Source organism: Pseudophryne corroboree, unplaced genomic scaffold (assembly GCF_028390025.1).
Source record: "Pseudophryne corroboree isolate aPseCor3 unplaced genomic scaffold, aPseCor3.hap2 scaffold_789, whole genome shotgun sequence".
Lineage (NCBI taxonomy): Eukaryota > Metazoa > Chordata > Amphibia > Anura > Myobatrachidae > Pseudophryne > Pseudophryne corroboree.
Genome location: NW_026970368.1, coordinates 250,588 through 275,030, shown reverse-complemented (window position 1 = coordinate 275,030; position 24,443 = coordinate 250,588). Strand labels below are relative to the sequence as shown.

Here is a 24,443-nt window from a genome sequence, read left to right as displayed (position 1 = left end):
GTGACACTTTGCAAACTTACATTCTGACAAACGCTAATAAGCATTCATCTAGAATGTTTCCTAGAAAAGCTTTAAAAAGTCAATAATCTGGAGAGTTTTTGTAAGATGTTTCTTCCATCAATCAACGAAGAACATTCAAGCTGATTTCTTGCAGCAGCTGGGCACTGTAACAGCTCCAGAGCTGCTCTGTAAGGCAACTAAAAGGGTGTGGGCCCTGCAGCACTACCTGTAGTTCGCATTGTGCGTTGGAAGGCACAAAGTAAGCAGACGGGAGAAGTCAGGATAGTGCGCAAGGGCATAGAAAGGAGCGGCTCAAGAAAAGAGAAGTGGAAACAGACAGCAAACTAGGCTGGAGAGAGACCTGAGACAAAGAGATCTGAATTATATGAGAGCCGACCAGGGGAAACACAAATTATGCAGTCGAGTTTCCCACATTTGGGGAAATCGCTGGAGCAGCACACACAGAGTGCAATGGGTGAGCCTTGCCCTGGGAGAAGCACCTTCATGATCATAGTATCTCACCTGGCAGGTAAGTAGGAGTTGGGCAAGAGCTGAGGAGGGTCGCTGCTCGGGCACCCCCCTGTCAAGTGAAGGAGATCCAACTGAGGCAGCACAAGAGAACTCTCGAAAGAAGAACAAGGCTAGAGGAAGATCTGAGACACAGAAATCTGGCTTTTACCAGAGCTGACCAGAGGAAAGCACAAACACAGTCCCCCACTACCACAAATAATGCAGTCGAGTTTCCCACATTTGGGGAAATCACAGGGGTCAGCATACCCAGAATGCAATGAATGAACCTCACCCTGGGAGAACAATCTTCATGACCATGGTATCTCCTATGCAAAATAAGTATGATTTGGGATAGGGCTGGGGAGGGCCGCTGCTCAGGCACATCTCTGTCAAGTAAAGGAGATTCAACTGAGGCAGCACAAGGGAACTCTCATCTGGGGACAACAACTGCAGGGAGAACACATATTTTCAGATGAACATGGGAGGGCAGAAGGCTGCCTAATACTGAAGCACCCCCAAACAACAAACCAAATGCAACAACTAGTACAAGCATTCCTGGGGGAAGGCCTGCAGCAGATGGATTTGCATATGGTGATGTCATCCAAGCAGTGGGTCAAAGTTGGCTTCAACCCTCGTCTGCATATGAAAAGAGAAAAGGGGCGTGCAGGGCATGGCGGCCTTTTGCGGCGCTTGGATGACCCCTAGTTCGCATTAAACACCTCCACCCTACTTCGGTGTGGGGCTCATGTTGGCTATGCCCCAGCCCATGAAGCATTCAAGCTGATTACTTGCAGCAGCTGGGCACTGTAATAGCTCCAGAGCTGCTATGTAAGGCAAGTAAAAGGGTGTGGGCCCTGCAGCACTACCTGTAGTTCACATTGTGCATTGGAAGGCACAAAGTAAGCAGATGGGAGAAGTCAAGATAATGCGCAAGGGCATAGAAGGGAGCGGCTCAAGAAAAGAGAAGTTTAAACAGACAGCAAACTAGGCTGGAGAGAGACCTGAGACAAACAGATCTGAATTATACGAGAGCTGACCAGGGGAAACACAAATTATGCAGTCAAGTTTCCCACATTTGGGGAAATCGCAGGAGCAGCACACCCAGAGTGCAATGGGTGAGCCTTGCCCTGGGAGAAGCACCTTCATGATCATAGTATCTCACTTGGCAGGTAAGTAGGAGTTGGGCTTGAGCTGGGGAGGGTTGATGCTAGGGCACCCCCCTGTCAAGTGAAGGAGATCCAACTGAGGCAGCACAAGGGAACTCTCGAAAGAAGAACAAGGCTAGAGGAAGATCTGAGACAAATAAATCTGACTTTTACCAGAGCTGACCAGAGGAAAGCACAAACACAGTCCCCCACTACCACAAATAATGCAGTCGAGTTTCCCACATTTGGGGAAATCATAGGAGTCAGCATACCCAGAATGCAATGAATGAACCTCACCCTGGGAGAACAATCTTCATGACCATGGTATCTCCTATGCAAAATAAGTATGATTTGGGATAGAGCTGGGGAGGGCCGCTGCTCAGGCACATCTCTGTCAAGTAAAGGAGATTCAACTGAGGCAGCACAAGGGAACTCTCATCTGGGGACAACAACTGCTGGGAGAACACATATTTTCAGATGAACATGAGAGGGCAGAAGGCTGCCTAATACTGAAGCACCCCCAAACAACAAACCAAATGCAACAACTAGTACAAGCATTCCTGGGGGAAGGCCTACAGCAGATGGATTTGCATATGGTGATGTCATCCAAGCAGTGGGTCAAAGTTGGCTTCAACCCTCGTCTGCATATGAAAAGAAAAAAGGGATGTGCAGGGCATGGCGTCCTTTTGTGGTGCTTGGATGACCCCTAATTCACATTAAACATCTCCACCCTCCTTCGGTGTGGGGCTCATGTTGGCTATGCCCCAGCCCCTGAAGCATTCAAGATGATTTCTTGCAGCAGCTGGGCACTGTAACAGCTCCAGAGCTGTTCTGTAAAGCATGTAAAAGGGTGTGGGCCCTGCAGCACTACCTGTAGTATGCATTGTGCGTTGGAAGGCACAAAGTAAGCAGACGGGAGAGGTCAGGATAGTGCGCAAGGGCATAGAAGGGAGCGGCTCAAGAAAAGAGAAGTGGAAACAGACAGCAAACTAGGCTGGAGAAAGACCTGAGACAAAGAGATCTGAATTATACGAGAGACGACCAGAGGAAACACAAATTATGCAGTCAAGTTTCCCACATTTGGGGAAATCGCAGGAGCGGCACACCCAGAGTGCAATGGGTGAGCCTTGCCCTGGGAGAAGCACCTTCCTGATCATAGTATCTCACCTGGCAGGTAAGTAGGAGTTGGGCTAGAGCTGGGGAGGGTCGCTGCTCGGGCACCCCCCTGTCAAGTGAAGGAGATCCAACTGAGGCAGCACAAGGGAACTCTCGAAAGAAGAACAAGGCTAGAGGAAGATCTGAGACAAAGAAATCTGACTTTTACCAGAGCTGACCAGAGGAAAGCACAAACACAGTCCCCCACTACCACAAATAATGCAGTTGAGTTTCCCACATTTGGGGAAATCACAGGGGTCAGCATACCCAGAATGCAATGAATGAACCTCACCCTGGGAGAACAATCTTCATGACCATGGTATCTCCTATGCAAAATAAGTATGATTTGGGATAGGGCTGGGGAGGGCCGCTGCTCAGGCACATCTCTGTCAAGTAAAGGAGATTCAACTGAGGCAGCACAAGGGAACTCTCATCTGGGGACAACAACTGCAGGGAGAACACATATTTTCAGATGAACATGGGAGGGCAGAAGGCTGCCTAATACTGAAGCACCCCCAAACAACAAACCAAATGCAACAACTAGTGCAAGCATTCCTGGGGGAAGGCCTGCAGCAGATTGATTTGCATATGGTAATGCCATCCAAGCAGTGGGTCAAAGTTGGCTTCAACCCTCGTCTGCATATGAAAAGAGAAAAGGGGCATGCAGGGCATGGCGGCCTTTTGCGGCGCTTGGGTGACCCTTAGTTCGCATTAAACACCCCCACCCTCCTTCGGTGTGGGGCTCATGTTGGCAATGCCCCAGCCCCTGAAGCATTCAAGCTGATTTCTTGCAGCAGCTGGGCACTGTAACAGCTCCAGAGCTGCTCTGTGAGGCAAGTAAAAGGGTGTGGGCCCTGCAGCACTACCTGTAGTTTGCATTGTGTGTTGGAAGGCACAAAGTAAGCAGACGGGAGAAGTCAGGATAGTGCGCAAGGGCATAGAAGGGAGCGGCTCAAGAAAAGAGAAGTGGAAACAGACAGCAAACTAGGCTGGAGAGAGACCTGAGACAAAGAGATCTGAATTATACGAGAGCCGACCAGGGGAAACACAAATTATGCAGTCAAGTTTCCCACATTTGGGGAAATCACAGGGGCAGCACACCCAGAGTGCAATGGGTGAGCCTTGCCCTGGGAGAAGCACCTACATGATCATAGTATCTCACCTGGCAGGTAAGTAGGAGTTGGGCTAGAGCTGCGAAGGGTCGCTGCTCGGGCACCCCCCTGTCAAGTGAAGGAGATCCAACTGAGGCAGCACAAGGGAACTCTCGAAAGAGGAACAAGGCTAGAGGAAGATCTGAGACAAAGAAATCTGATTTTTACCAGAGTTGACCAGAAGAAAGCACAAACACAGTCCCCCACTACCACAAATAATGCAGTTGAGTTTCCCACATTTGGGGAAATCACAGGGGTCAGCAAACCCAGAATGCAATGAATGAACCTCACCCTGGGAGAACAATCTTCATGACCATGGTATCTCCTATGCAAAATAAGTATGATTTGGGATAGGGCTGGGGAGGGCCGCTGCTCAGGCACATCTCTGTCAAGTAAAGGAGATTCAACTGAGGCAGCACAAGGGAACTCTCATCTGGGGACAACAACTGCAGGGAGAACACATATTTTCAGATGAACATGGGAGGGCAGAAGGCTGCCTAATACTGAAGCACCCCCAAACAACAAACCAAATGCAACAACTAGTGCAAGCATTCCTGGGGGAAGGCCTGCAGCAGATGGTTTTGCATATGGTGATGTCATCCAAGCAGTGGGTCAAAGTTGGCTTCAACCCTCGTCTGCATATGAAAAGAAAAAAGGGATGTGCAGGGCATGGCGTCCTTTTGTGGCGCTTGGATGACCCCTAATTCGCATTAAACATCTCCACCCTCCTTCGGTGTGGGGCTCATGTTGGCTATGCCCCAGCCCCTGAAGCATTCAAGATGATTTCTTGCAGCAGCTGGGCACTGTAACAGCTCCAGAGCTGCTCTGTAAAGCATGTAAAAGGGTGTGGGCCCTGCAGCACTACCTGTAGTATGCATTGTGCGTTGGAAGGCACAAAGTAAGCAGACGGGAGAGGTCAGGATAGTGCGCAAGGGCATAGAAGGGAGCGGCTCAAGAAAAGAGAAGTGGAAACAGACAGCAAACTAGGCTGGAGAAAGACCTGAGACAAAGAGATCTGAATTATATGAGAGCCGACCAGAGGAAACACAAATTATGCCGTCAAGTGTCCCACATTTGGGGAAATCGCAGGAGCAGCACACCCAGAGTGCAATGGGTGAGCCTTGCCCTGGGAGAAGCACCTTCCTGATCATAGTATCTCACCTGGCAGGTAAATAGGAGTTGGGCTAGAGCTGGGGAGGGTCGCTGCTCGTGCACCCCCCTGTCAAGTGAAGGAGATCCAACTGAGGCAGCACAAGGGAACTCTCGAAAGAAGAACAAGGCTAGAGGAAGATCTGAGACAAAGAAATCTGACTTTTACCAGAGCTGACCAGAGGAAAGCACAAACACAGTCCCCCACTACCACAAATAATGCAGTTGAGTTTCCCACATTTGGGGAAATCACAGGGGTCAGCATACCCAGAATGCAATGAATGAACCTCACCCTGGGAGAACAATCTTCATGACCATGGTATCTCCTATGCAAAATAAGTATGATTTGGGATAGGGCTGGGGAGGGCCGCTGCTCAGGCACATCTCTGTCAAGTAAAGGAGATTCAACTGAGGCAGCACAAGGGAACTCTCATCTGGGGACAACAACTGCAGGGAGAACACATATTTTCAGATGAACATGGGAGGGCAGAAGGCTGCCTAATACTGAAGCACCCCCAAACAACAAACCAAATGCAACAACTAGTGCAAGCATTCCTGGGGGAAGGCCTGCAGCAGATTGATTTGCATATGGTAATGCCATCCAAGCAGTGGGTCAAAGTTGGCTTCAACCCTCGTCTGCATATCAAAAAAGAGAAAAGGGGCGTGCAGGGCATGGCGGCCTTTTGCGGCGCTTGGATGACCTCTAGTTCGCATTAAACACCTCCACCCTCCTTCGGTGTGGGGCTCATGTTGGCTATGCCCCAGCCCCTGAAGCATTCAAGCTGATTTCTTGCAGCAGCTGGGCACTGTAACAGCTCCAGAGCTGCTCTGTAAGGCAAGTAAAAGGGTGTGGGCCCTGCAGCACTACCTGTAGTTTGCATTGTGCATTGGAAGGCACAAAGTAAGCAGACGGGAGAAGTCAGGATAGTGCGCAAGGGCATAGAAGGGAGCGGCTCAAGAAAAGAGAAGTGGAAACAGACAGCAAACTATACTGGAGAGAGACCTGAGACAAAGAGATCTGAATTATACGAGAGCCGACCAGGGGAAACACAAATTATGCAGTCAAGTGTCCCACATTTGGGGAAATTGCAGGAGCAGCACACCCAGAGTGCAATGGGTGAGCCTTGCCCTGGGAGTAGCACCTTCATGATCATAGTATCTCACCTGGCAGGTAAGTAGGAGTTGGACTAGAGCTGGGGAGGGTCGCTGCTCGGGCACCCCCCTGTCAAGTGAAGGAGATCCAACTGAGGCAGCACAAGGGAACTCTTGAAAGAGGAACAAGGCTAGAGGAAGATCTGAGACAAAGAAATCTGACTTTTACCAGAGCTGACCAGAGGAAAGCACAAACACAGTCCCCCACTACCACAAATAATGCAGTCGAGTTTCCCACATTTGGGGAAATCACAGGGGTCAGCATACCCAGAATGCAATGAATGAACCTCACCCTGGGAGAACAATCTTTATGACCATGGTATCTCCTATGCAAAATAAGTATGATTTGGGATAGGGCTGGTGAGGGCCGCTGCTCAGGCACATCTCTGTCAAGTAAAGGAGATTCAACTGAGGCAGCACAAGGGAACTCTCATCTGGGGACAACAACTGCAGGGAGAACACATATTTTCAGATGAACATGGGAGGGCAGAAGGCTGCCTAATACTGAAGCACCCCCAAACAACAAACCAAATGCAACAACTAGTACAAGCATTCCTGGGGGAAGGCCTGCAGCAGATGGATTTGCATATGGTGATGTCATCCAAGCAGTGGGTCAAAGTTGGCTTCAACCCTCGTCTGCATATGAAAAGAGAAAAGGGGCGTGCAGGGCATGGCGGCCTTTTGCGGCGCTTGGATGACCCCTAGTTCGCATTAAACACCTCCACCCTACTTCGGTGTGGGGCTCATGTTGGCTATGCCCCAGCCCATGAAGCATTCAAGCTGATTACTTGCAGCAGCTGGGCACTGTAATAGCTCCAGAGCTGCTCTGTAAGGCAAGTAAAAGGGTGTGGGCCCTGCAGCACTACCTGTAGTTCGCATTGTGCATTGGAAGGCACAAAGTAAGCAGATGGGAGAAGTCAAGATAATGCGCAAGGGCATAGAAGGGAGCGGCTCAAGAAAAGAGAAGTTGAAACAGACAGCAAACTAGGCTGGAGAGAGACCTGAGACAAACAGATCTGAATTATACGAGAGCTGACCAGGGGAAACACAAATTATGCAGTCAAGTTTCCCACATTTGGGGAAATCGCAGGAGCAGCACACCCAGAGTGCAATGGGTGAGCCTTGCCCTGGGAGAAGCACCTTCATGATCATAGTATCTCACTTGGCAGGTAAGTAGGAGTTGGGCTTGAGCTGGGGAGGGTTGATGCTAGGGCACCCCCCTGTCAAGTGAAGGAGATCCAACTGAGGCAGCACAAGGGAACTCTCGAAAGAAGAACAAGGCTAGAGGAAGATCTGAGACAAATAAATCTGACTTTTACCAGAGCTGACCAGAGGAAAGCACAAACACAGTCCCCCACTACCACAAATAATGCAGTCGAGTTTCCCACATTTGGGGAAATCATAGGAGTCAGCATACCCAGAATGCAATGAATGAACCTCACCCTGGGAGAACAATCTTCATGACCATGGTATCTCCTATGCAAAATAAGTATGATTTGGGATAGAGCTGGGGAGGGCCGCTGCTCAGGCACATCTCTGTCAAGTAAAGGAGATTCAACTGAGGCAGCACAAGGGAACTCTCATCTGGGGACAACAACTGCTGGGAGAACACATATTTTCAGATGAACATGGGAGGGCAGAAGGCTGCCTAATACTGAAGCACCCCCAAACAACAAACCAAATGCAACAACTAGTACAAGCATTCCTGGGGGAAGGCCTACAGCAGATGGATTTGCATATGGTGATGTCATCCAAGCAGTGGGTCAAAGTTGGCTTCAACCCTCGTCTGCATATGAAAAGAAAAAAGGGATGTGCAGGGCATGGCGTCCTTTTGTGGTGCTTGGATGACCCCTAATTCACATTAAACATCTCCACCCTCCTTCGGTGTGGGGCTCATGTTGGCTATGCCCCAGCCCCTGAAGCATTCAAGATGATTTCTTGCAGCAGCTGGGCACTGTAACAGCTCCAGAGCTGTTCTGTAAAGCATGTAAAAGGGTGTGGGCCCTGCAGCACTACCTGTAGTATGCATTGTGCGTTGGAAGGCACAAAGTAAGCAGACGGGAGAGGTCAGGATAGTGCGCAAGGGCATAGAAGGGAGCGGCTCAAGAAAAGAGAAGTGGAAACAGACAGCAAACTAGGCTGGAGAAAGACCTGAGACAAAGAGATCTGAATTATACGAGAGCCTACCAGAGGAAACACAAATTATGCAGTCAAGTTTCCCACATTTGGGGAAATCGCAGGAGCGGCACACCCAGAGTGCAATGGGTGAGCCTTGCCCTGGGAGAAGCACCTTCCTGATCATAGTATCTCACCTGGCAGGTAAGTAGGAGTTGGGCTAGAGCTGGGGAGGGTCGCTGCTCGGGCACCCCCCTGTCAAGTGAAGGAGATCCAACTGAGGCAGCACAAGGGAACTCTCGAAACAAGAACAAGGCTAGAGGAAGATCTGAGACAAAGAAATCTGACTTTTACCAGAGCTGAGCAGAGGAAAGCACAAACACAGTCCCCCACTACCACAAATAATGCAGTTGAGTTTCCCACATTTGGGGAAATCACAGGGGTCAGCATACCCAGAATGCAATGAATGAACCTCACCCTGGGAGAACAATCTTCATGACCATGGTATCTCCTATGCAAAATAAGTATGATTTGGGATAGGGCTGGGGAGGGCCGCTGCTCAGGCACATCTCTGTCAAGTAAAGGAGATTCAACTGAGGCAGCACAAGGGAACTCTCATCTGGGGACAACAACTGCAGGGAGAACACATATTTTCAGATGAACATGGGAGGGCAGAAGGCTGCCTAATACTGAAGCACCCCCAAACAACAAACCAAATGCAACAACTAGTGCAAGCATTCCTGGGGGAAGGCCTGCAGCAGATTGATTTGCATATGGTAATGCCATCCAAGCAGTGGGTCAAAGTTGGCTTCAACCCTCGTCTGCATATGAAAAGAGAAAAGGGGCGTGCAGGGCATGGCGGCCTTTTGCGGCGCTTGGGTGACCCTTAGTTCGCATTAAACACCCCCACCCTCCTTCGGTGTGGGGCTCATGTTGGCAATGCCCCAGCCCCTGAAGCATTCAAGCTGATTTCTTGCAGCAGCTGGGCACTGTAACAGCTCCAGAGCTGCTCTGTGAGGCAAGTAAAAGGGTGTGGGCCCTGCAGCACTACCTGTAGTTTGCATTGTGTGTTGGAAGGCACAAAGTAAGCAGACGGGAGAAGTCAGGATAGTGCGCAAGGGCATAGAAGGGAGCGGCTCAAGAAAAGAGAAGTGGAAACAGACAGCAAACTAGGCTGGAGAGAGACCTGAGACAAAGAGATCTGAATTATACGAGAGCCGACCAGGGGAAACACAAATTATGCAGTCAAGTTTCCCACATTTGGGGAAATCACAGGGGCAGCACACCCAGAGTGCAATGGGTGAGCCTTGCCCTGGGAGAAGCACCTACATGATCATAGTATCTCACCTGGCAGGTAAGTAGGAGTTGGGCTAGAGCTGCGAAGGGTCGCTGCTCGGGTACCCCCCTGTCAAGTGAAGGAGATCCAACTGAGGCAGCACAAGGGAACTCTCGAAAGAGGAACAAGGCTAGAGGAAGATCTGAGACAAAGAAATCTGATTTTTACCAGAGTTGACCAGAAGAAAGCACAAACACAGTCCCCCACTACCACAAATAATGCAGTTGAGTTTCCCACATTTGGGGAAATCACAGGGGTCAGCATACCCAGAATGCAATGAATGAACCTCACCCTGGGAGAACAATCTTCATGACCATGGTATCTCCTATGCAAAATAAGTATGATTTGGGATAGGGCTGGGGAGGGCCGCTGCTCAGGCACATCTCTGTCAAGTAAAGGAGATTCAACTGAGGCAGCACAAGGGAACTCTCATCTGGGGACAACAACTGCAGGGAGAACACATATTTTCAGATGAACATGGGAGGGCAGAAGGCTGCCTAATACTGAAGCACCCCCAAACAACAAACCAAATGCAACAACTAGTGCAAGCATTCCTGGGGGAAGGCCTGCAGCAGATGGTTTTGCATATGGTGATGTCATCCAAGCAGTGGGTCAAAGTTGGCTTCAACCCTCGTCTGCATATGAAAAGAAAAAAGGGATGTGCAGGGCATGGCGTCCTTTTGTGGCGCTTGGATGACCCCTAATTCGCATTAAACATCTCCACCCTCCTTCGGTGTGGGGCTCATGTTGGCTATGCCCCAGCCACTGAAGCATTCAAGATGATTTCTTGCAGCAGCTGGGCACTGTAACAGCTCCAGAGCTGCTCTGTAAAGCATGTAAAAGGGTGTGGGCCCTGCAGCACTACCTGTAGTATGCATTGTGCGTTGGAAGGCACAGAGTAAGCAGACGGGAGAGGTCAGGATAGTGCGCAAGGGCATAGAAGGGAGCGGCTCAAGAAAAGAGAAGTGGAAACAGACAGCAAACTAGGCTGGAGAAAGACCTGAGACAAAGAGATCTGAATTATATGAGAGCCGACCAGAGGAAACACAAATTATGCCGTCAAGTGTCCCACATTTGGGGAAATCGCAGGAGCAGCACACCCAGAGTGCAATGGGTGAGCCTTGCCCTGGGAGAAGCACCTTCCTGATCATAGTATCTCACCTGGCAGGTAAATAGGAGTTGGGCTAGAGCTGGGGAGGGTCGCTGCTCGTGCACCCCCCTGTCAAGTGAAGGAGATCCAACTGAGGCAGCACAAGGGAACTCTCGAAAGAAGAACAAGGCTAGAGGAAGATCTGAGACAAAGAAATCTGACTTTTACCAGAGCTGACCAGAGGAAAGCACAAACACAGTCCCCCACTACCACAAATAATGCAGTTGAGTTTCCCACATTTGGGGAAATCACAGGGGTCAGCATACCCAGAATGCAATGAATGAACCTCACCCTGGGAGAACAATCTTCATGACCATGGTATCTCCTATGCAAAATAAGTATGATTTGGGATAGGGCTGGGGAGGGCCGCTGCTCAGGCACATCTCTGTCAAGTAAAGGAGATTCAACTGAGGCAGCACAAGGGAACTCTCATCTGGGGACAACAACTGCAGGGAGAACACATATTTTCAGATGAACATGGGAGGGCAGAAGGCTGCCTAATACTGAAGCACCCCCAAACAACAAACCAAATGCAACAACTAGTGCAAGCATTCCTGGGGGAAGGCCTGCAGCAGATTGATTTGCATATGGTAATGCCATCCAAGCAGTGGGTCAAAGTTGGCTTCAACCCTCGTCTGCATATCAAAAAAGAGAAAAGGGGCGTGCAGGGCATGGCGGCCTTTTGCGGCGCTTGGATGACCTCTAGTTCGCATTAAACACCTCCACCCTCCTTCGGTGTGGGGCTCATGTTGGCTATGCCCCAGCCCCTGAAGCATTCAAGCTGATTTCTTGCAGCAGCTGGGCACTGTAACAGCCCCAGAGCTGCTCTGTAAGGCAAGTAAAAGGGTGTGGGCCCTGCAGCACTACCTGTAGTTTGCATTGTGCATTGGAAGGCACAAAGTAAGCAGACGGGAGAAGTCAGGATAGTGCGCAAGGGCATAGAAGGGAGCGGCTCAAGAAAAGAGAAGTGGAAACAGACAGCAAACTATACTGGAGAGAGACCTGAGACAAAGAGATCTGAATTATACGAGAGCCGACCAGGGGAAACACAAATTATGCAGTCAAGTGTCCCACATTTGGGGAAATTGCAGGAGCAGCACACCCAGAGTGCAATGGGTGAGCCTTGCCCTGGGAGTAGCACCTTCATGATCATAGTATCTCACCTGGCAGGTAAGTAGGAGTTGGGCTAGAGCTGGGGAGGGTCGCTGCTCGGGCACCCCCCTGTCAAGTGAAGGAGATCCAACTGAGGCAGCACAAGGGAACTCTTGAAAGAGGAACAAGGCTAGAGGAAGATCTGAGACAAAGAAATCTGACTTTTACCAGAGCTGACCAGAGGAAAGCACAAACACAGTCCCCCACTACCACAAATAATGCAGTCGAGTTTCCCACATTTGGGGAAATCACAGGGGTCAGCATACCCAGAATGCAATGAATGAACCTCACCCTGGGAGAACAATCTTCATGACCATGGTATCTCCTATGCAAAATAAGTATGATTTGGGATAGGGCTGGTGAGGGCCGCTGCTCAGGCACATCTCTGTCAAGTAAAGGAGATTCAACTGAGGCAGCACAAGGGAACTCTCATCTGGGGACAACAACTGCAGGGAGAACACATATTTTCAGATGAACATGGGAGGGCAGAAGGCTGCCTAATACTGAAGCACCCCCAAACAACAAACCAAATGCAACAACTAGTACAAGCATTCCTGGGGGAAGGCCTGCAGCAGATGGATTTGCATATGGTGATGTCATCCAAGCAGTGGGTCAAAGTTGGCTTCAACCCTCATCTGCATATGAAAAGAGAAAAGGGGCGTGCAGGGCATGGCGGCCTTTTGCGGCGCTTGGATGACCCCTAGTTCGCATTAAACACCTCCACCCTCATTCGGTGTGGGGCTCATGTTGGCTATGCCCCAGCCCCTGAAGCATTCAAGCTGATTTCTTGCAGCAGCTGGGCACTGTAACAGCTCCAGAGTTGCTCTGTAAGTCAAGTAAAAGGGTGTGGGCCCTGCAGCACTACCTGTAGTTCGCATTGTGCGTTGGAAGGCACAAAGTAAGCAGACGGGAGAAGTCAGGATAGTGCGCAAGGGCATAGAAGGGAGCGGCTCAAGAAAAGAGAAGTGGAAACAGACAGCAAACTAGGCTGGAGAGAGACCTGAGACAAAGAGATCTGAATTATATGAGAGCCGACCAGGGGAAACACAAATTATGCAGTCAAGTTTCCCACATTTGGGGAAATCAAAGGGGCAGCACACCCAGAGTGCAATGGGTGAGCCTTGCCCTGGGAGAAGCACCTACATGATCATAGTATCTCACCTGGCAGGTAAGTAGGAGTTGGGCTAGAGCTGGGGAGGGTCGCTGCTCGGGCACCCCCCTGTCAAGTGAAGGAGATCCAACTGAGGCAGCACAAGGGAACTCTCGAAAGAAGAACAAGGCTAGAGGAAGATCTGAGACAAAGAAATCTGACTTTTACCAGAGCTGACCAGAGGAAAGCACAAACACAGTCCCCCACTACCACAAATAATGCAGTCGAGTTTCCCACATTTGGGGAAATCACAGGGGTCATCATACCCAGAATGCAATGAATGAACCTCACCCTGGGAGAACAATCTTCATGACCATGATATCTCCTATGCAAAATAAGTATGATTTGGGATAGGGCTGGGGAGGGCCGCTGCTCAGGCACATCTCTGTCAAGTAAAGGCGATTCAACTGAGGCAGCACAAGGGAACTCTCATCTGGGGACAACAACTGCAGGGAGAACACATATTTTCAGATGAACATGGGAGGGCAGAAGGCTGCCTAATACTGAAGCACCCCCAAACAACAAACCAAATGCAACAACTAGTGCAAGCATTCCTGGGGGAAGGCCTGCAGCAGATGGATTTGCATATGGTGATGTCATCCAAGCAGTGGGTCAAAGTTGGCTTCAACCCTCGTCTGCATATGAAAAGAAAAAAGGGATGTGCAGGGCATGGCGGCCTTTTGCGGCGCTTGCATGACCCCTAATTCGCATTAAACACCTCCACCCTCCTTCGGTGTGGGGCTCATGTTGGCTATGCCCCAGCACCTGAAGCATTCAAGCTGATTTCTTGCAGCAGCTGGGCACTGTAACAGCTCCAGAGCTGCTCTGTAAGGCAACTAAAAGGGTGTGGGCCCTGCAGCACTACCTGTAGTTCGCATTGTGCGTTGGAAGGCACAAAGTAAGCAGACGGGAGAAGTCAGGATAGTGCGCAAGGGCATAGAAGGGAGCGGTTCAAGAAAAGAGAAGTGGAAACAGACAGCAAACTAGGCTGGAGAGAGACCTGAGACAAAGAGATCTGAATTATACGAGAGCCGACCAGAGGAAACACAAATTATGCAGTCAAGTGTCCCACATTTGGGGAAATCGCAGGAGCAGCAGACCCAGAGTGCAATGGGTGAGCCTTGCCCTGGGAGAAGCACCTTCCTGATCATAGTATCTCACCTGGCAGGTAAGTAGGAGTTGGGCTAGAGCTGGGGAGGGTCGCTGCTCGGGCACCCCCCTGTCAAGTGAAGGAGATCCAACTGAGGCAGCACAAGGGAACTCTCGAAAGAAGAACAAGGCTAGAGGAAGATCTGAGACAAAGAAATCTGACTTTTACCAGAGCTGACCAGAGGAAAGCACAAACACAGTCCCCCTCTACCACAAATAATGCAGTCGAGTTTTCCACATTTGGGGAAATCACAGGGGTCATCATACCCAGAATGCAATGAATGAACCTCACCCTGGGAGAACAATCTTCATGACCATGATATCTCCTATGCAAAATAAGTATGATTTCGGATAGGGCTGGGGAGGGCCGCTGCTCAGGCACATCTCTGTCAAGTAAAGGCGATTCAACTGAGGCAGCACAAGGGAACTCTCATCTGGGGACAACAACTGCAGGGAGAACACATATTTTCAGATGAACATGGGAGGGCAGAAGGCTGCCTAATACTGAAGCACCCCCAAACAACAAACCAAATGCAACAACTAGTACAAGCATTCCTGGGGGAAGGCCTGCAGCAGATGGATTTGCATATGGTGATGTCATCCAAGCAGTGGGTCAAAGTTGGCTTCAACCCTCGTCTGCATATGAAAAGAAAAAAGGGATGTGCAGGGCATGGCGTCCTTTTGTGGCGCTTGGATGACCCTTAATTCGCATTAAACATCTCCACCCTCCTTCGGTGTGGGGCTCATGTTGGCTATGCCCCAGCCCGTGAAGCATTCAAGATGATTTCTTGCAGCAGCTGGGCACTGTAACAGCTCCAGAGCTGTTCTGTAAAGCATGTAAAAGGGTGTGGGCCCTGCAGCACTACCTGTAGTATGCATTGTGCGTTGGAAGGCACAAAGTAAGCAGACGGGAGAGGTCAGGATAGTGCGCAAGGGCATAGAAGGGAGCGGCTCAAGAAAAGAGAAGTGGAAACAGACAGCAAACTAGGCTGGAGAAAGACCTGAGACAAAGAGATCTGAATTATATGAGAGCCGACCAGAGGAAACACAAATTATGCAGTCAAGTGTCCCACATTTGGGGAAATCGCAGGAGCAGCACACCCAGAGTGCAATGGGTGAGCCTTGCCTTGGGAGAAGCACCTTCCTGATCATAGTATCTCACCTGGCAGGTAAGTAGGAGTTGGGCTAGAGCTGGGGAGGGTCGCTGCTCGTGCACCCCCCTGTCAAGTGAAGGAGATCCAACTGAGGCAGCACAAGGGAACTCTCGAAAGAAGAACAAGGCTAGAGGAAGATCTGAGACAAAGAAATCTGACTTTTACCAGAGCTGACCAGAGGAAAGCACAAACACAGTCCCCCACTACCACAAATAATGCAGTCGAGTTTCCCACATTTGGGGAAATCACAGGGGTCAGCATACCCAGAATGCAATGAATGAACCTCACCCTGGGAAAACAATCTTCATGACCATGGTATCTCCTATGCAAAATAAGTATGATTTGAGATAGGGCTGGGAGGGCCGCTGCTCAGGCACATCTCTGTCAAGTAAAGGAGATTCAACTGAGGCAGCACAAGGGAACTCTCATCTCTCAGAAGGCTGCCTAATACTGAAGCACCCCCAAACAACAAACCAAATGCAACAACTAGTGCAAGCATTCCTGGGGGAAGGCCTGCAGCAGATTGATTTGCATATGGTAATGCCATCCAAGCAGTGGGTCAAAGTTGGCTTCAACTCTCGTCTGCATATGAAAAGAGAAAAGGGGCGTGCAGGGCTTGGATGACCCCTAGTTCGCATTAAACACCTCCACCCTCCTTCGGTGTGGGGCTCATGTTGGCTATGCCCCAGCCCCTGAAGCATTCAAGCTGATTTCTTGCAGCAGCTGGGCACTGTAACAGCCCCAGAGCTGCTCTGTAAGGCAAGTAAAAGGGTGTGGGCCCTGCAGTACTACCTGTAGTTTGCATTGTGCATTGGAAAGCACAAAGTAAGCAGACGGGAGAAGTCAGGATAGTGCGGAGGGCTGGGTCAGTTGATTGTGGGCGAGTTTGTAAGCCATTGGCGGTGGCAGCGGGTATCGGCTCAGAGGCAGTAGCGGGCATTGGCTAAGGGTCATGGGCAGGATTCGGCGGACATTATGGCTGTAGTGCCTCACTAGCCACTGACCTCACCGCACGCCACTGTGGGACAGATGTAACATGCAGAGAGAGGTAGATTTGGGAGGGGGAATGTCCTAGCATAACTGTTAATTGCAGTGTAATACTGTAATTCAGCTGTGCAGCATTTGTGGCTAAATGTCAAAGAAGCCAGTATTTACCCTGCATGCAAAACAATAAATGTATTTGAACATACCTCCCAACTATCCCAATTTTTGCAGGACAGTCACTTTTTTGGGGAATGTCCAGCTAACCCAAACACCCCCCCCCCCTTCCCATGGGGAAGGGGGTGGATGGGGGGTGGAAGGCTCCCTGTAGCTTGTTGCTCTGCAAATATGCACATTGTGGGTAATTCAGACCTGATCGCTAGGGTGTGTTTTTTGCATCCCTGTAATCAGGTAGTTGTCGCCTACAGCGGAAGGGAAAATTTGCTGTGCAGGTGTGTGATCACATGTGCACAAGAGCTGCACAGCTCAGCACTTACTCAGCCATTGAGGTGACGTCACAAATCCTCCCACAAAACGCCGGGTCCCTCCAGTGTTTTTCCGGACACTCCCTAGACACATTCAGTTGCCACCCACACAAACACCCTCTTCTTGTCAATCTTCTTGTGATCTCCGGGCCGTCGCACTTACGCATTGTGGCGCATACGCATGTGCAATGCAAACCAGATTGCCCGCTGGGTGAAAATAAATTGAAGCGATCTGGTCTGAATAAGCCTCAATCTCTATTCACGGGAGACAGAGGGGCTGGGGCATGGCCAGCAGCTCACAGAGCACCTATAATGACAAAAATGGGAGACATGGCTCATGATCGCGATATACCTGCGAAGGTACGCCCTCTACTGATTGACAGGCAGAGGCATTCGTATTTTCTGCGGGGCACCCGGAGAAAATGTAGGCACATGCACAGGATGGACCCTGCGTATATGCCCCCATCCTCTTCATAGTTTTTGCGGTTGGAACGCGTATTACGATCCAAACTGAATTAGGCCCTATGTCTTATATACACGAGCAGTGTGAAAACATCAATCGATGGGGGTAATTCCAAGTTGATCGCAGCAGGAATTTTGTTAGCAGTTGGGCAAAACCATGTGTACTGCAGGGGAGGCAGATATAACATGTGCAGAAAGAGTTAGATTTGGGTGAGTTATTTTGTTTCTGTGCAGGGTAAGCCCCACACATTAATGCCCTTTGGAACATATTATGTCACTCACCACAATATCTGTGATACACTATGCCCTACAGTAAAGCTTCTAATTACTTTTACAAAAACTGCTCAATGCCAAGAGTTTCACGTGCTGGGTGTCATGCTCATTGCCAGGGGTTTCACTCTCTGGGTGTCATGCTCATTGCCAGGGGGAACGCAGTAGGGGGTGTTATATAGTAAGCACCACTATGGCATAGTATATAGCATTATATATATTGTGAGCACTGGTGATGTTGAGTGCAGTAGAGCTGCTGCTGGGTAATTACAATTTACTACAACCACCAATATATTCTGCTGCACTATATATATGCAAAGCTAATTCTGCTGGGTAATTACAATTGACTACAACCACCAATATATTCTGCTGCACTATATCTATATTTGCAAAGCTAATTCTGCTGGGTAATTACAATTGACTACAACCACCAATATATTCTGCTGCACTATATCTATATATGAAAAGCTAATTCTGCTGAGTAATTACAATTGACTACAACCACCAATATATTCTGCTGCACTATATCTATATATGCAAAGCTAATTCTGCTGGGTAATGCAAATTGAAACATTATTGCATAGTATGTGATTTTTAAGTACTTTTTTAAAGTTTTGAATGATATAGACCCAGTTTAATCTTTGTGGAATGCCTGGTTGTTGTTTTTAAGGTAATTTATTGCCTGGCATTTGAGGGGGTGGGGTGTGGTTACAGATTTCAATTATTGGTTTCACTTGTAATAGTCTTCTACTTAAGTCCAATGGTGTAGGCTGTGCAAAGCCGTTTGGCTGTGCATTTATTGATCCAAGCGTGCATTTTTATCAAAGCGTGATAAAATTGACACATAACAGCAGCGTTCAATCAGCGTTAATTTATCTTCAGCTGATATCGATTGTGAATTGACGTTTCTTCTCTTCTTGTCACCTACAGGTAATTACAATTGACTACAACCACCAATATATTCTGCTGCACTATATCTATATATGCAAAGCTAATTCTGCTGGGTAATGCAAATTGAAACATTATCGCATAGTATGTGATTTTTAAGTACTTTTTTAAAGTTTTGAATGATATAGACCCAGTTTAATCTTTGTGGAATGCCTGGTTGTTGTTTTTAAGGTAATTTATTGCCTGGCATTTGAGGGGGTGGGGTGTGGTTACAGATTTCAATTATTGGTTTCACTTGTAATAGTCTTCTACTTAAGTCCAATGGTGTAGGCTGTGCAAAGCCATTTGGCTGTGCATTTATTGATCTAAGCGTGCACTCCCCAAACAGCACATGACGCAAAGAAAAAAAGAGGCGCAATGAGGTAGCTGTGTGAGTAAGATTAGCGACCCTAGTGGCCGACACAAACACCGGGCCCATCTAGGAGTGGCACTGCAGTGTCACGCAGGATGGCCCTTCCAAAAAACCCTCCCCAAACAGCACATGACGCAAAGAAAAAAAGAGGCGCAATGAGGTAGCTGTGTGAGTAAGATTAGCGACCCTAGTGGCCGACACAAACACCGGGCCCATCTAGGAGTGGCACTGCAGTGTCACGCAGGATGGCCCTTCCAAAAAACCCTCCCCAAACAGCACATGACGCAAAGAAAAAAAGAGGCGCAATGAGGTAGCTGACTGTGTGAGTAAGATTAGCGACCCTAGTGGCCGACACAAACACCGGGCCCATCTAGGAGTGGCACTGCAGTGTCACGCAGGATGTCCCTTCCAAAAAACCCTCCCCAAACAGCACATGACGCAAAGAAAAAAAGAGGCGCAATGAGGTAGCTGTGTGAGTAAGATTAGCGACCCTAGTGGCCGACACAAACACCGGGCCCATCTAGGAGTGGCACTGCAGTGTCACGCAGGATGTCCCTTCCAAAAAACCCTCCCCAAACAGCACATGACGCAAAGAAAAAAAGAGGCGCAATGAGGTAGCTGTGTGAGTAAGATTAGCGACCCTAGTGGCCGACACAAACACCGGGCCCATCTAGGAGTGGCACTGCAGTGTCACGCAGGATGTCCCTTCCAAAAAACCCTCCCCAAACAGCACATGACGCAAAGAAAAAAAGAGGCGCAATGAGGTAGCTGACTGTGTGAGTAAGATTAGCGACCCTAGTGGCCGACACAAACACCGGGCCCATCTAGGAGTGGCACTGCAGTGTCACGCAGGATGTCCCTTCCAAAAAACCCTCCCCAATCAGCACATGATGCAAAGAAAAAGAAAAGAAAAAAGAGGTGCAAGATGGAATTGTCCTTGGGCCCTCCCACCCACCCTTATGTTGTATAAACAAAACAGGACATGCACACTTTAACCAACCCATCATTTCAGTGACAGGGTCTGCCACACGACTGTGACTGATATGACGGGTTGGTTTGGACCCCCCCCCAAAAAAGAAGCAATTAATCTCTCCTTGCACAAACTGGCTCTACAGAGGCAAGATGTCCACCTCATCTTCACCCTCCGATATATCACCGTGTACATCCCCCTCCTCACAGATTATCAATTCGTCCCCACTGGAATCCACCATCTCAGCTCCCTGTGTACTTTGTGGAGGCAATTGCTGCTGGTCAATGTCTCCGCGGAGGAATTGATTATAATTCATTTTAATGAACATCATCTTCTCCACATTTTCTGGATGTAACCTCGTACGCCGATTGCTGACAAGGTGAGCGGCGGCACTAAACACTCTTTCGGAGTACACACTTGTGGGAGGGCAACTTAGGTAGAATAAAGCCAGTTTGTGCAACGGCCTCCAAATTGCCTCTTTTTCCTGCCAGTATAAGTACGGACTGTGTGACGTGCCTACTTGGATGCGGTCACTCATATAATCCTCCACCATTCTATCAATGTTGAGAGAATCATATGCAGTGACAGTAGACGACATGTCCGTAATCGTTGTCAGGTCCTTCAGTCCGGACCAGATGTCAGCATCAGCAGTCGCTCCAGACTGCCCTGCATCACCGCCAGCGGGTGGGCTCGGAATTCTGAGCCTTTTCCTCGCACCCCCAGTTGCGGGAGAATGTGAAGGAGGAGATGTTGACAGGTCGCGTTCCGCTTGACTTGACAATTTTGTCACCAGCAGGTCTTTCAACCCCAGCAGACCTGTGTCTGCCGGAAAGAGAGATCCAAGGTAGGCTTTAAATCTAGGATCGAGCACGGTGGCCAAAATGTAGTGCTCTGATTTCAACAGATTGACCACCCGTGAATCCTTGTTAAGCGAATTAAGGGCTGCATCCACAAGTCCCACATGCCTAGCGGAATCGCTCCGTGTTAGCTCCTCCTTCAATGCCTCCAGCTTCTTCTGCAAAAGCCTGATGAGGGGAATGACCTGACTCAGGCTGGCAGTGTCTGAACTGACTTCACGTGTGGCAAGTTCAAAGGGCATCAGAACCTTGCACAACGTTGAAATCATTCTCCACTGCACTTGAGACAGGTGCATTCCACCTACTATATCGTGCTCAATTGTATAGGCTTGAATGGCCTTTTGCTGCTCCTCCAACCTCTGAAGCATATAGAGGGTTGAATTCCACCTCGTTACCACTTCTTGCTTCAGATGATGGCAGGGCAGGTTCAGTAGTTTTTGGTGGTGCTCCAGTTTTCTGTACGTGGTGCCTGTACGCCGAAAGTGTCCCGCAATTCTTCTGGCCACCGACAGCATCTCTTGCACGCCCCTGTCGTTTTTTAAAAAATTCTGCACCACCAAATTCAAGGTATGTGCAAAACATGGGACGTGCTGGAATTGGCCCAGATTTAATGCACACACAATATTGCTGGCGTTGTCCGATGCCACAAATCCACAGGAGAGTCCAATTGGGGTAAGCCATTCCGCGATGATCTTCCTCAGTTGCCGTAAGAGGTTTTCAGCTGTGTGCGTATTCTGGAAAGCGGTGATACAAAGCGTAGCCTGCCTAGGAAAGAGTTGGCGTTTGCGAGATGCTGCTACTGGTGCCGCCGCTGCTGTTCTTGCGGCGGGAGTCCATACATCTACCCAGTGGGCTGTCACAGTCATATAGTCCTGACCCTGCCCTGCTCCACTTGTCCACATGTCCGTGGTTAAGTGGACATTGGGTACAGCTGCATTTTTTAGGACACTGGTGACTCTTTTTCTGCGGTCTGTGTACATTTTCGGTATCGCCTGCCTAGAGAAATGGAACCTAGATGGTATTTGGTACCGGGGACACAGTACCTCCAACAAGTCTCTAGTTGGCTCTGCAGTAATGATGGATACCGGAACCACGTTTCTCACCACCCAGGATGCCAAGGCCTCAGTTATCCGCTTTGCAGTAGGATGACTGCTGTGATATTTCATCTTCCTCGCAAAGGACTGTTGAACAGTCAATTGCTTACTGGAAGTAGTACAAGTGGGCTTACGACTTCCCCTCTGGGATGACCATCGACTCCCAGCGGCAACAACAGCAGCGCCAGCAGCAGTAGGCGTTACACGCAAGGATGCATCGGAGGAATCCCAGGCAGGAGAGGACTCGTCAGAATTGCCAGTGACATGGCCTGCAGGACTATTGGCATTCCTGGGGAAGGAGGAAATTGACACTGAGGGAGTTGGTGGGGTGGTTTGCGTGAGCTTGGTTACAAGAGGAAGGGATTTACTGGTCAGTGGACTGCTTCCGCTGTCACCCAAAGTTTTTGAACTTGTCACTGACTTATTATGAATGCGCTGCAGGTGACGTATAAGGGAGGATGTTCCGAGGTGGTTAACGTCCTTACCCCTACTTATTACAGCTTGACAAAGGGAACACACGGCTTGACACCTGTTGTCCGCATTTCTGGTGAAATACCTCCACACCGAAATGACCGAAGAGCTGATTTTTTTGGTATTTTCACCTGGCATGTCAACGGCCATATTCCTCCCACGGACAACAGGTGTCTCCCCGGGTGCCTGACTTAAACAAACCACCTCACCATCAGAATCCTCCTGGTCAATTTCCTCCCCAGCGCCAGCAACACCCATATCCTCCTCATCCTGGTGTACTTCAACACTGACATCTTCAATCTGACTATCAGGAATTGGACTGCGGGTGCTCCTTCCAGCACTTGTAGGGGGCGTGCAAATGGTGGAAGGCGCATGCTCTTCACGTCCAGTGTTGGGAAGGTCAGGCATCGCAACCGACACAATTGGACTCTCCTTGTGGATTTGGGATTTCGAAGAATGCACAGTTCTTTGCTGTGCTGCTTTTGCCAGCTTGAGTCTTTTCATTTTTCTAGCGAGAGGCTGAGTGCTTCCATCCTCATGTGAAGCTGAACCACTAGCCATGAACATAGGCCAGGGCCTCAGCCGTTCCTTGCCACTCCGTGTGGTAAATGGCATATTGGCAAGTTTACGCTTCTCCTCCGACAATTTTATTTTAGGTTTTGGAGTCCTTTTTTTACTGATATTTGGTGTTTTGGATTTGACATGCTCTGTACTATGACATTGGGCATCGGCCTTGGCAGACGACGTTGCTGGCATTTCATCGTCTCGGCCATGACTAGTGGCAGCAGCTTCAGCACGAGGTGGAAGTGGATCTTGATCTTTCCCTAATTTTGGAACCTCAACATTTTTGTTCTCCATATTTTAATAGGCACAACTAAAAGGCACCTCAGGTAAACAATGGAGATGGATGGATTGGATACTAGTATACAATTATGGACGGGCTGCCGAGTGCCGACACAGAGGTAGCCACAGCCGTGAACTACCGCACTGTACTGTGTCTGCTGCTAATATATAGACTGGTTGATAAAGAGATAGTATACTTGTAACTAGTATGTATGTATAAAGAAAGAAAAAAAAACCACGGTTAGGTGGTATATACAATTATGGACGGGCTGCCGAGTGCCGACACAGAGGTAGCCACAGCCGTGAACTACCGCACTGTACTGTGTCTGCTGCTAATATAGACTGGTTGATAAAGAGATAGTATACTCGTAACTAGTATGTATGTATAAAGAAAGAAAAAAAAACCACGGTTAGGTGGTATATACAATTATGGACGGGCTGCCGAGTGCCGACACAGAGGTAGCCACAGCCGTGAACTACCGCACTGTACTGTGTCTGCTGCTAATATATAGACTGGTTGATAAAGAGATAGTATACTCGTAACTAGTATGTATGTATAAAGAAAGAAAAAAAAAACACGGTTAGGTGGTATATACAATTATGGACAGGCTGCCGAGTGCCGACACAGAGGTAGCCACAGCCGTGAACTACCGCACTGTACTGTGTCTGCTGCTAATATATAGACTGGTTGATAAAGAGATAGTATACTCGTAACTAGTATGTATGTATAAAGAAAGAAAAAAAAACCACGGTTAGGTGGTATATACAATTATGGACGGGCTGCCGAGTGCCGACACAGAGGTAGCCACAGCCGTGAACTACCGCACTGTACTGTGTCTGCTGCTAATATAGACTGGTTGATAAAGAGATAGTATACTACTAATATTATATACTGGTGGTCAGGTCACTGGTCACTAGTCACACTGGCAGTGGCACTCCTGCAGCAAAAGTGTGCACTGTTTAATTTTAATATAATATTATGTACTCCTGGCTCCTGCTATAACCTATAACTGGCACTGCAGTAGTGCTCCCCAGTCTCCCCCACAATTATAAGCTGTGTGAGCTGAGCAGTCAGACAGATATATAATATATATAGATGATGCAGCACACTGGCCTGAGCCTGAGCAGTGCACACAGATATGGTATGTGACTGACTGAGTCACTGTGTGTATCGCTTTTTTCAGGCAGAGAACGGATATATTAAATAAACTGCACTGTGTGTCTGGTGGTCACTCACTATAT

At 49.0% G+C, this 24,443-nt stretch overlaps 26 non-coding genes and 2 pseudogenes across 26 annotated transcripts; all 28 read right to left on the bottom strand.

Annotated features, from left to right (window-relative positions):
• Window positions 1-395: 395 nt before the first annotated feature.
• On the bottom strand, window positions 396-537 carry LOC135041015 (U1 spliceosomal RNA; annotated as a pseudogene).
• A 152-nt stretch (window positions 538-689) lies between these two features.
• Window positions 690-853, bottom strand: LOC135041036 (U1 spliceosomal RNA). The gene has a single exon (XR_010234765.1). It is a non-coding gene; the product is annotated as a U1 spliceosomal RNA (small nuclear RNA).
• Window positions 854-1,524: 671 nt separating this feature from the next.
• Window positions 1,525-1,687, bottom strand: LOC135041006 (U1 spliceosomal RNA). The gene has a single exon (XR_010234740.1). It is a non-coding gene; the product is annotated as a U1 spliceosomal RNA (small nuclear RNA).
• A 152-nt stretch (window positions 1,688-1,839) lies between these two features.
• LOC135041053 (U1 spliceosomal RNA) lies at window positions 1,840-2,003 on the bottom strand. Its single transcript, XR_010234781.1, has one exon. It is a non-coding gene; the product is annotated as a U1 spliceosomal RNA (small nuclear RNA).
• A 671-nt stretch (window positions 2,004-2,674) lies between these two features.
• LOC135041065 (U1 spliceosomal RNA) lies at window positions 2,675-2,837 on the bottom strand. Its single transcript, XR_010234794.1, has one exon. It is a non-coding gene; the product is annotated as a U1 spliceosomal RNA (small nuclear RNA).
• Window positions 2,838-2,989: 152 nt separating this feature from the next.
• Window positions 2,990-3,153, bottom strand: LOC135041030 (U1 spliceosomal RNA). The gene has a single exon (XR_010234759.1). It is a non-coding gene; the product is annotated as a U1 spliceosomal RNA (small nuclear RNA).
• Window positions 3,154-3,824: 671 nt separating this feature from the next.
• Window positions 3,825-3,987, bottom strand: LOC135041013 (U1 spliceosomal RNA). The gene has a single exon (XR_010234746.1). It is a non-coding gene; the product is annotated as a U1 spliceosomal RNA (small nuclear RNA).
• Window positions 3,988-4,139: 152 nt separating this feature from the next.
• LOC135041044 (U1 spliceosomal RNA) lies at window positions 4,140-4,303 on the bottom strand. The gene has a single exon (XR_010234772.1). It is a non-coding gene; the product is annotated as a U1 spliceosomal RNA (small nuclear RNA).
• Window positions 4,304-4,974: 671 nt separating this feature from the next.
• LOC135041024 (U1 spliceosomal RNA) lies at window positions 4,975-5,137 on the bottom strand. The gene has a single exon (XR_010234754.1). It is a non-coding gene; the product is annotated as a U1 spliceosomal RNA (small nuclear RNA).
• Window positions 5,138-5,289: 152 nt separating this feature from the next.
• LOC135041029 (U1 spliceosomal RNA) lies at window positions 5,290-5,453 on the bottom strand. Its single transcript, XR_010234758.1, has one exon. It is a non-coding gene; the product is annotated as a U1 spliceosomal RNA (small nuclear RNA).
• Window positions 5,454-6,126: 673 nt separating this feature from the next.
• Window positions 6,127-6,289, bottom strand: LOC135041000 (U1 spliceosomal RNA). The gene has a single exon (XR_010234734.1). It is a non-coding gene; the product is annotated as a U1 spliceosomal RNA (small nuclear RNA).
• A 152-nt stretch (window positions 6,290-6,441) lies between these two features.
• On the bottom strand, window positions 6,442-6,605 carry LOC135041045 (U1 spliceosomal RNA). Its single transcript, XR_010234773.1, has one exon. It is a non-coding gene; the product is annotated as a U1 spliceosomal RNA (small nuclear RNA).
• Window positions 6,606-7,276: 671 nt separating this feature from the next.
• Window positions 7,277-7,439, bottom strand: LOC135041005 (U1 spliceosomal RNA). Its single transcript, XR_010234739.1, has one exon. It is a non-coding gene; the product is annotated as a U1 spliceosomal RNA (small nuclear RNA).
• A 152-nt stretch (window positions 7,440-7,591) lies between these two features.
• LOC135041052 (U1 spliceosomal RNA) lies at window positions 7,592-7,755 on the bottom strand. The gene has a single exon (XR_010234780.1). It is a non-coding gene; the product is annotated as a U1 spliceosomal RNA (small nuclear RNA).
• Window positions 7,756-8,426: 671 nt separating this feature from the next.
• On the bottom strand, window positions 8,427-8,589 carry LOC135041064 (U1 spliceosomal RNA). Its single transcript, XR_010234793.1, has one exon. It is a non-coding gene; the product is annotated as a U1 spliceosomal RNA (small nuclear RNA).
• A 152-nt stretch (window positions 8,590-8,741) lies between these two features.
• LOC135041028 (U1 spliceosomal RNA) lies at window positions 8,742-8,905 on the bottom strand. The gene has a single exon (XR_010234757.1). It is a non-coding gene; the product is annotated as a U1 spliceosomal RNA (small nuclear RNA).
• Window positions 8,906-9,576: 671 nt separating this feature from the next.
• LOC135041012 (U1 spliceosomal RNA) lies at window positions 9,577-9,739 on the bottom strand. The gene has a single exon (XR_010234745.1). It is a non-coding gene; the product is annotated as a U1 spliceosomal RNA (small nuclear RNA).
• Window positions 9,740-9,891: 152 nt separating this feature from the next.
• LOC135041040 (U1 spliceosomal RNA) lies at window positions 9,892-10,055 on the bottom strand. The gene has a single exon (XR_010234769.1). It is a non-coding gene; the product is annotated as a U1 spliceosomal RNA (small nuclear RNA).
• A 671-nt stretch (window positions 10,056-10,726) lies between these two features.
• On the bottom strand, window positions 10,727-10,889 carry LOC135041023 (U1 spliceosomal RNA). Its single transcript, XR_010234753.1, has one exon. It is a non-coding gene; the product is annotated as a U1 spliceosomal RNA (small nuclear RNA).
• Window positions 10,890-11,041: 152 nt separating this feature from the next.
• Window positions 11,042-11,205, bottom strand: LOC135041026 (U1 spliceosomal RNA). The gene has a single exon (XR_010234756.1). It is a non-coding gene; the product is annotated as a U1 spliceosomal RNA (small nuclear RNA).
• A 673-nt stretch (window positions 11,206-11,878) lies between these two features.
• Window positions 11,879-12,041, bottom strand: LOC135040999 (U1 spliceosomal RNA). Its single transcript, XR_010234733.1, has one exon. It is a non-coding gene; the product is annotated as a U1 spliceosomal RNA (small nuclear RNA).
• A 152-nt stretch (window positions 12,042-12,193) lies between these two features.
• LOC135041035 (U1 spliceosomal RNA) lies at window positions 12,194-12,357 on the bottom strand. Its single transcript, XR_010234764.1, has one exon. It is a non-coding gene; the product is annotated as a U1 spliceosomal RNA (small nuclear RNA).
• Window positions 12,358-13,049: 692 nt separating this feature from the next.
• LOC135041019 (U1 spliceosomal RNA) lies at window positions 13,050-13,191 on the bottom strand (annotated as a pseudogene).
• Window positions 13,192-13,343: 152 nt separating this feature from the next.
• Window positions 13,344-13,507, bottom strand: LOC135041058 (U1 spliceosomal RNA). The gene has a single exon (XR_010234786.1). It is a non-coding gene; the product is annotated as a U1 spliceosomal RNA (small nuclear RNA).
• A 671-nt stretch (window positions 13,508-14,178) lies between these two features.
• LOC135041014 (U1 spliceosomal RNA) lies at window positions 14,179-14,341 on the bottom strand. The gene has a single exon (XR_010234747.1). It is a non-coding gene; the product is annotated as a U1 spliceosomal RNA (small nuclear RNA).
• Window positions 14,342-14,493: 152 nt separating this feature from the next.
• On the bottom strand, window positions 14,494-14,657 carry LOC135041060 (U1 spliceosomal RNA). The gene has a single exon (XR_010234788.1). It is a non-coding gene; the product is annotated as a U1 spliceosomal RNA (small nuclear RNA).
• Window positions 14,658-15,328: 671 nt separating this feature from the next.
• LOC135040997 (U1 spliceosomal RNA) lies at window positions 15,329-15,491 on the bottom strand. The gene has a single exon (XR_010234731.1). It is a non-coding gene; the product is annotated as a U1 spliceosomal RNA (small nuclear RNA).
• A 152-nt stretch (window positions 15,492-15,643) lies between these two features.
• On the bottom strand, window positions 15,644-15,807 carry LOC135041042 (U1 spliceosomal RNA). Its single transcript, XR_010234771.1, has one exon. It is a non-coding gene; the product is annotated as a U1 spliceosomal RNA (small nuclear RNA).
• Between the last annotated feature and the right edge of the window lie 8,636 nt (window positions 15,808-24,443).